Below are 7007 nucleotides of genomic sequence, written 5' to 3'. Positions count from 1 at the left end.
GCGGTGCGGGGCTGTGTGTGTATAGTGCAGGCGGTGCGGGGCTGTGTGTATACTGCAGGCGGTGCGGGGCTGTGTGTATACTGCAGGCGGTGCGGGGCTGTGTGTATACTGCAGGCGGTGCGGGGCTGTGTGTGTATATTGCAGGCGGTGCGGGGCTGTGTGTATAGTGCAGGCAGTGAAGGGCTGTGTGTATACTGCAGGCGGTGCGGGGCTGTGTGTGTATAGAGCAGGCGGTGCGGGGCTGTGTGTATAGTGCAGGCAGTGCGGGGCTGTGTGTGTATATTGCAGGCAGTGCGGGGCTGTGTGTGTATAGTGCAGGCGGTGCGGGGCTGTGTGTATAGTGCAGGCGGTGCGGGGCTGTGTGTATAGTGCAGGCGGTGCGGGGCTGTGTGTATAGTGCAGGCGGTGCGGGGCTGTGTGTATAGTGCAGGCGGTGCGGGGCTGTGTGTGTATATTGCAGGCGGTGCGGGGCTGTGTGTGTATACTGCAGGCGGTGCGGGGCTGTGTGTATAGAGCAGGGCTGTGTGTGTATAGTGCAGGCGGTGCGGGGCTGTGTGTGTATAGTGCAGGCGGTGCGGGACTGTGTGTGTATACTGCAGGCGGTGCGGGGCTGTGTGTATAGAGCAGGGCTGTGTGTGTATATTGCAGGCGGTGCAGGGCTGTGTGTATAATGCAGGCGGTGCGGGGCTGTGTGTATAGTGCAGGCGGTGCGGTGCTGTGTGTGTATAGTGCAGGCAGTACAGGGCGGTGTGCATAGTGCAGGCGGTGCGGGGCTGTGTGTATAGTGCAGGCGGTGCGGGGCTGTGTGTATAGTGCAGGCGGCGCGGGGCTGTGTGTATAGTGCAGGCGGTGCGGGGCTGTGTGTATAGTGCAGGCGGTGCGGGGCTGTGTGTATAGTGCAGGCGGTGCGGGGCTGTGTGTGTATAGTGCAGGCGGTGCGGGGCTGTGTGTGTATAGTGCAGGCGGTGCGGGGCTGTGTGTATAGTGCAGGCGGTGCAGGGCTGTGTGTATACTGCAGGCGGTGCGGGGCTGTGTGTATACTGCAGGCGGTGCGGGGCTGTGTGTATACTGCAGGCGGTGCGGGGCTGTGTGTATACTGCAGGCGGTGCGGGGCTGTGTGTGTATATTGCAGGCGGTGCGGGGCTGTGTGTATAGTGCAGGCGGTGAAGGGCTGTGTGTATACTGCAGGCAGTGCGGGGCTGTGTGTGTATAGAGCAGGCGGTGCGGGGCTGTGTGTATAGTGCAGGCAGTGCGGGGCTGTGTGTGTATATTGCAGGCAGTGCGGGGCTGTGTGTGTATAGTGCAGGCGGTGCGGGGCTGTGTGTATAGTGCAGGCGGTGCGGGGCTGTGTGTATAGTGCAGGCGGTGCGGGGCTGTGTGTGTATATTGCAGGCGGTGCGGGGCTGTGTGTATACTGCAGGCGGTGCGGGGCTGTGTGTATAGAGCAGGGCTGTGTGTGTATATTGCAGGCGGTGCGGGGCTGTGTGTGTATAGTGCAGGCGGTGTGGGACTGTGTGTGTATACTGCAGGCGGTGCGGGGCTGTGTGTATAGAGCAGGGCTGTGTGTGTATATTGCAGGCGGTGCAGGGCTGTGTGTATAATGCAGGCGGTGCGGGGCTGTGTGTATAGTGCAGGCGGTGCGGGGCTGTGTGTGTATAGTGCAGGCAGTACAGTGCGGTGTGCATACTGCAGGCGGTGCGGGGCTGTGTGTATAGTGCAGGCGGTGCGGGGCTGTGTGTATAGTGCAGGCGGTGCGGGGCTGTGTGTATAGTGTAGGCGGTGCGGGGCTGTGTGTATATTGCAGGCGGTGCGGGGCTGTGTGTGTATAGTGCAGGCGGTGCGGGGCTGTGTGTGTATAGTGCAGGCGGTGCGGGGCTGTGTGTATAGTGCAGGCGGTGCGGGGCTGTGTGTATAGTGCAGGAGGTGCGGGGCTGTGTGTATAGTGCAGGCGGCGCGGGGCTGTGTGTATAGTGCAGGCGGTGCAGGGCTGTGTGTATAGTGCAGGCGGTGCAGGGCTGTGTGTATAGTGCAGGCGGTGCGGGGCTGTGTGTATAGTGCAGGCGGTGCGGGGCTGTGTGTATAGTGCAGGCGGTGCGGGGCTGTGTGTATAGTGCAGGCGGTGCGGGGCTGTGTGTATAGTGCAGGCGGTGCGGGGCTGTGTGTGTATATTGCAGGCGGTGCGGGGCTGTGTGTGTATACTGCAGGCGGTGCGGGGCTGTGTGTATAGAGCAGGGCTGTGTGTGTATATTGCAGGCGGTGCGGGGCTGTGTGTGTATAGTGCAGGCGGTGCGGGACTGTGTGTGTATAGTGCAGGCGGTGCGGGACTGTGTGTGTATACTGCAGGCGGTGCGGGGCTGTGTGTATAGAGCAGGGCTGTGTGTGTATATTGCAGGCGGTGCAGGGCTGTGTGTATAATGCAGGCGGTGCGGGGCTGTGTGTATAGTGCAGGCGGTGCGGGGCTGTGTGTGTATAGTGCAGGCAGTACAGTGCGGTGTGCATACTGCAGGCGGTGCGGGGCTGTGTGTATAGTGCAGGCGGTGCGGGGCTGTGTGTATAGTGCAGGCGGTGCGGGGCTGTGTGTATAGTGCAGGCGGTGCGGGGCTGTGTGTATAGTGCAGGCGGTGCGGGGCTGTGTGTATAGTGCAGGCGGTGCGGGGCTGTGTGTGTATAGTGCAGGCGGTGCGGGGCTGTGTGTGTATAGTGCAGGCGGTGCGGGGCTGTGTGTATAGTGCAGGCGGTGCGGGGCTGTGTGTATAGTGCAGGAGGTGCGGGGCTGTGTGTATAGTGCAGGCGGTGCGGGGCTGTGTGTATAGTGCAGGCGGTGCAGGGCTGTGTGTATAGTGCAGGCGGTGCAGGGCTGTGTGTATAGTGCAGGCGGTGCAGGGCTGTGTGTATAGTGCAGGCGGTGCGGGGCTGTGTGTATAGTGCAGGCGGTGCGGGGCTGTGTGTATAGTGCAGGCGGTGCGGGGCTGTGTGTATAGTGCAGGAGGTGCGGGGCTGTGTGTATATTGCAGGCGGTGCGGGGCTGTGTGTATAATGCAGGCGGTGCGGGGCTGTGTGTATAGTGCAGGCCTGTGTATATATTGCCGGCGGTGCGGGGCTGTGTGTATATTGCCGGCGGTGCGGGGCTGTGTGTATAGTGCAGGCGGTGCGGGGCTGTGTGTATAGTGCAGGCGGTGCGGGGCTGTGTGTATAGTGCAGGCGGTGCGGGGCTGTGTGTATAGTGCAGGCGGTGCGGGGCTGTGTGTATAGTGCAGGCGGTGCGGGGCTGTGTGTATAGTGCAGGCGGTGCGGGGCTGTGTGTATAGTGCAGGAGGTGCGGGGCTGTGTGTATAGTGCAGGAGGTGCGGGGCTGTGTGTATATTGCAGGCGGTGCGGGGCTGTGTGTATAATGCAGGCGGTGCGGGGTTGTGTGTATAGTGCAGGCGGTGCGGGGCTGTGTGTGTATAGTGCAGGCGGTACAGGGCTGTGTGTATATTGCAGGCGGTACGGGGCTGTGTGTATATTGCAGGCGATGCGGGGCTGTGTGTATAGTGCAGGCGGTGCGGGGCTGTGTGTATAGTGCAGGCGGTGCGGGGCTGTGTGTATAGTGCAGGCGGTGCGGGGCTGTGTGTGTATAGTGCAGGAGGTGCGGGGCTGTGTGTATAGTGCAGGCGGTGCGGGGCTCTGTGTATAGTGCAGGCGGTGCGGGGCTGTGTGTATATTGCAGGCGGTGCGGGGCTGTTTGTATAGTGCAGGCGGTGCGGGGCTGTGTGTATAGTGCAGGCGGTGCGGGGCTGTGTGTATAGTGCAGGCGGTGCGGGGCTGTGTGTATAGTGCAGGCGGTGCAGGGTTGTGTGTATAGTGCAGGCGGTGAGGGGCTGTGTGTGTATAGTGCAGGCAGTACGGGGCTGTGTGTATATTGCAGGCGGTACGGGGCTGTGTGTATATTGCAGGCGATGCGGGGCTGTGTGTATATTGCAGGCGGTGCAGGGCTGTGTGTATAGTGCAGGCGGTGCGGGGCTGTGTGTATAGTGCAGGCGGTGCGGGGCTGTGTGTGTATAGTGCAGGCAGTACAGGGCTGTGTGTATATTGCAGGAGGTGCGGGGCTGTGTGTATAGTGCAGGCGGTGCGGGGCTGTGTGTATATTGCAGGCGGTGCGGGGCTGTTTGTATAGTGCAGGCGGTGCGGGGCTGTGTGTATAGTGCAGGCGGTGCGGGGCTGTGTGTATAGTGCAGGCGGTGCGGGGCTGTGTGTAGTGCAGGCGGTGCGGGACTGTGTGTAGTGCAGGCGGTGCGGGGCTGTGTGTGTGTAGTGCAGGCGGTGCGGGGCTGTGTGTGTATAGTGCAGGCGGTGCGGGGCTGTGTGTATAGTGCAGGCGGTGCGGGGCTGTGTGTGTATAGTGCAGGCAGTGCGGGGCTGTGTGTATAGTGCTGGCGGTGCGGGGCTGTGTGTATAGTGCTGGCGGTGCGGGGCTGTGTGTATAGTGCAGGCGGTGCGGGGCTGTGTGTATAGTGCAGGCGGTGCGGGGCTGTGTGTATAGTGCAGGCGGTGCGGGGCTGTGTGTATAGTGCAGGCCTGTGTGTATATTGCCGGCGGTGCGGGGCTGTGTGTACAGTGCAGGCGGTGCGGGGCTGTGTGTACAGTGCAGGCGGTGCGGGGCTGTGTGTACAGTGCAGGCGGTGCGGGGCTGTGTGTATAGTGCAGGCGGTGCGGGGCTGTGTGTGTATACTGCAGGCGGTGCGGAGCTGTGTGTATAGTGCAGGCGGTGCAGGGCTGTGTGTATAGTGCAGGCGGTGCGGGGCTGTGTGTGTATAGTGCAGGCGGTGCGGGGCTGTGTGTGTATAGTGCAGGCGGTGCGGGGCTGTGTGGGTATAGTGCAGGCGGTGCGGGGCTGTGTGGGTATAGTGCAGGCGGTGCGGGGCTGTGTGTGTATAGTGCAGGCGGTGCGGGGCTGTGTGTATAGTGCAGGCGGTGCGGGGCTGTGTGCATAGTGCAGGCGGTGCGGGGCTGTGTGTATAGTGCAGGCGGTGCGGGGCTGTGTGTATAGTGCAGGCGGTGCGGGGCTGTGTGTGTATAGTGCAGGCGGTGCGGGGCTGTGTGTGTATAGTGCAGGCGGTGCGGGGCTGTGTGTGTATAGTGCAGGCGGTGCGGGGCTGTGTGTATAGTGCAGGCGGTGCGGGGCTGTGTGTATAGTGCAGGCGGTGCGGGGCTGTGTGTATAATGCAGGCGGTGCGGGACTGTGTGTATAGTGCAGGCGGTGCGGGGCTGTGTGTATAGTGCAGGCCTGTGTGTATAGTGCAGGCGGTGCGGGGCTGTGTGTACAGTGCAGGCGGTGCGGGGCTGTGTGTACAGTGCAGGCGGTGCGGGGCTGTGTGTACAGTGCAGGCGGTGCGGGGCTGTGTGTACAGTGCAGGCGGTGCGGGGCTGTGTGTACAGTGCAGGCGGTGCGGGGCTGTGTGTATAGTGCAGGCGGTGCGGGGCTGTGTGTGTATACTGCAGGCGGTGCGGAGCTGTGTGTATAGTGCAGGCGGTGCGGGGCTGTGTGTGTATAGTGCAGGCGGTGCGGGGCTGTGTGTGTATAGTGCAGGCGGTGCGGGGCTGTGTGTATAGTGCAGGCGGTGCGGGGCTGTGTGTATAGTGCAGGCGGTGCGGGGCTGTGTGTATAGTGCAGGCGGTGCGGGGCTGTGTGTATAGTGCAGGCGGTGCGGGGCTGTGTGTATAGTGCCGGCGGTGCGGGGCTGTGTGTATAGTGCCGGCGGTGCGGGGCTGTGTGTATAGTGCCGGCTGTGCGGGGCTGTGTGTATAGTGCCGGCGGTGCGGGGCTGTGTGTGTATAATGCCGGCGGTGCGGGGCTGTGTGTATAGTGCAGGCGGTGCGGGGCCGTGTGTGTATAGTGCAGGCGGTGCGGGGCCGTGTGTGTATAGTGCAGGCGGTGCGGGGCTGTTTGTGTATAGTGCAGGCGGTGCGGGGCTGTGTGTGTATAGTGCAGGCGGTGCGGGGCTGTGTGTGTATAGTGCAGGCGGTGCGGGGCTGTGTGTGTATAGTGCAGGCGGTGCGGGGCTGTGTGTGTATAGTGCAGGCGGTGCGGGGCTGTGTGTGTATAGTGCAGGCGGTGCGGGGCTGTGTGTGTATAGTGCAGGCGGTGCGGGGCTGTGTGTGTATAGTGCAGGCGGTGCGGGGCTGTGTGTGTATAGTGCAGGCGGTGCGGGGCTGTGTGTGTATAGTGCAGGCGGTGCGGGGCTGTGTGTATAGTGCAGGCGGTGCGGGGCTGTGTGTGTATAGTGCAGGCGGTGCGGGGCTGTGTGTGTATAGTGCAGGCGGTGCGGGGTTGTGTGTGTATAGTGCAGGCGGTGCGGGGCTGTGTGTGTATAGTGCAGGCGGTGCGGGGCTGTGTGTGTATAGTGCAGGCGGTGCGGGGCTGTGTGTGTATAGTGCAGGCGGTGCGGGGCTGTGTGTGTATAGTGCAGGCGGTGCGGGGCTGTGTGTGTATAGTGCAGGCGGTGCGGGGCTGTGTGTGTATAATGCAGGCGGTGCGGGGCTGTGTGTGTATAGTGCAGGCGGTGCGGGGCTGTGTGTGTATAGTGCAGGCGGTGCGGGGCTGTGTGTGTATAGTGCAGGCGGTGCGTGGCTGTGTGTATAGTGCAGGCGGTGCGGGGCTGTGTGTATAGTGCAGGCGGTGCAGGGCTGTGTGTATCGTGCAGGCGGTAGAGGGCTGTGTGTATAGTGCAGGCGGTAGAGGACTGTGTGTATAGTGCAGGCAGTGCAGGGCTGTGTGTGTATAGTGCAGGCGGTGCGGGGCTGTGTGTGTATATTGCAGGCGGTGCGGGGCTGTGTGTATAGTGCAGGCGGTGCGGGGCTGTGTGTATAGTGCAGGCGGTGAGGGGCTGTGTGTGTATAGTGCAGGCGGTGCAGGGCTGTGTGTGTATAGTGCAGGCGGTGCGGGGCTGTGTGTATAGTGCAGGGGGTGAGGGGCTGTGTGTATAGTGCAGGCGGTGCGGGGCTGTGTGTATAGTGCAGGCGGTGCG

This window comes from Phyllobates terribilis, unplaced genomic scaffold (assembly GCF_046119375.1).
Source record: "Phyllobates terribilis strain yellow unplaced genomic scaffold, ASM4611937v1 Scaffold_5__5_contigs__length_657084704, whole genome shotgun sequence".
NCBI lineage: Eukaryota > Metazoa > Chordata > Amphibia > Anura > Dendrobatidae > Phyllobates > Phyllobates terribilis.
This window is presented reverse-complemented; position numbering follows the sequence as displayed.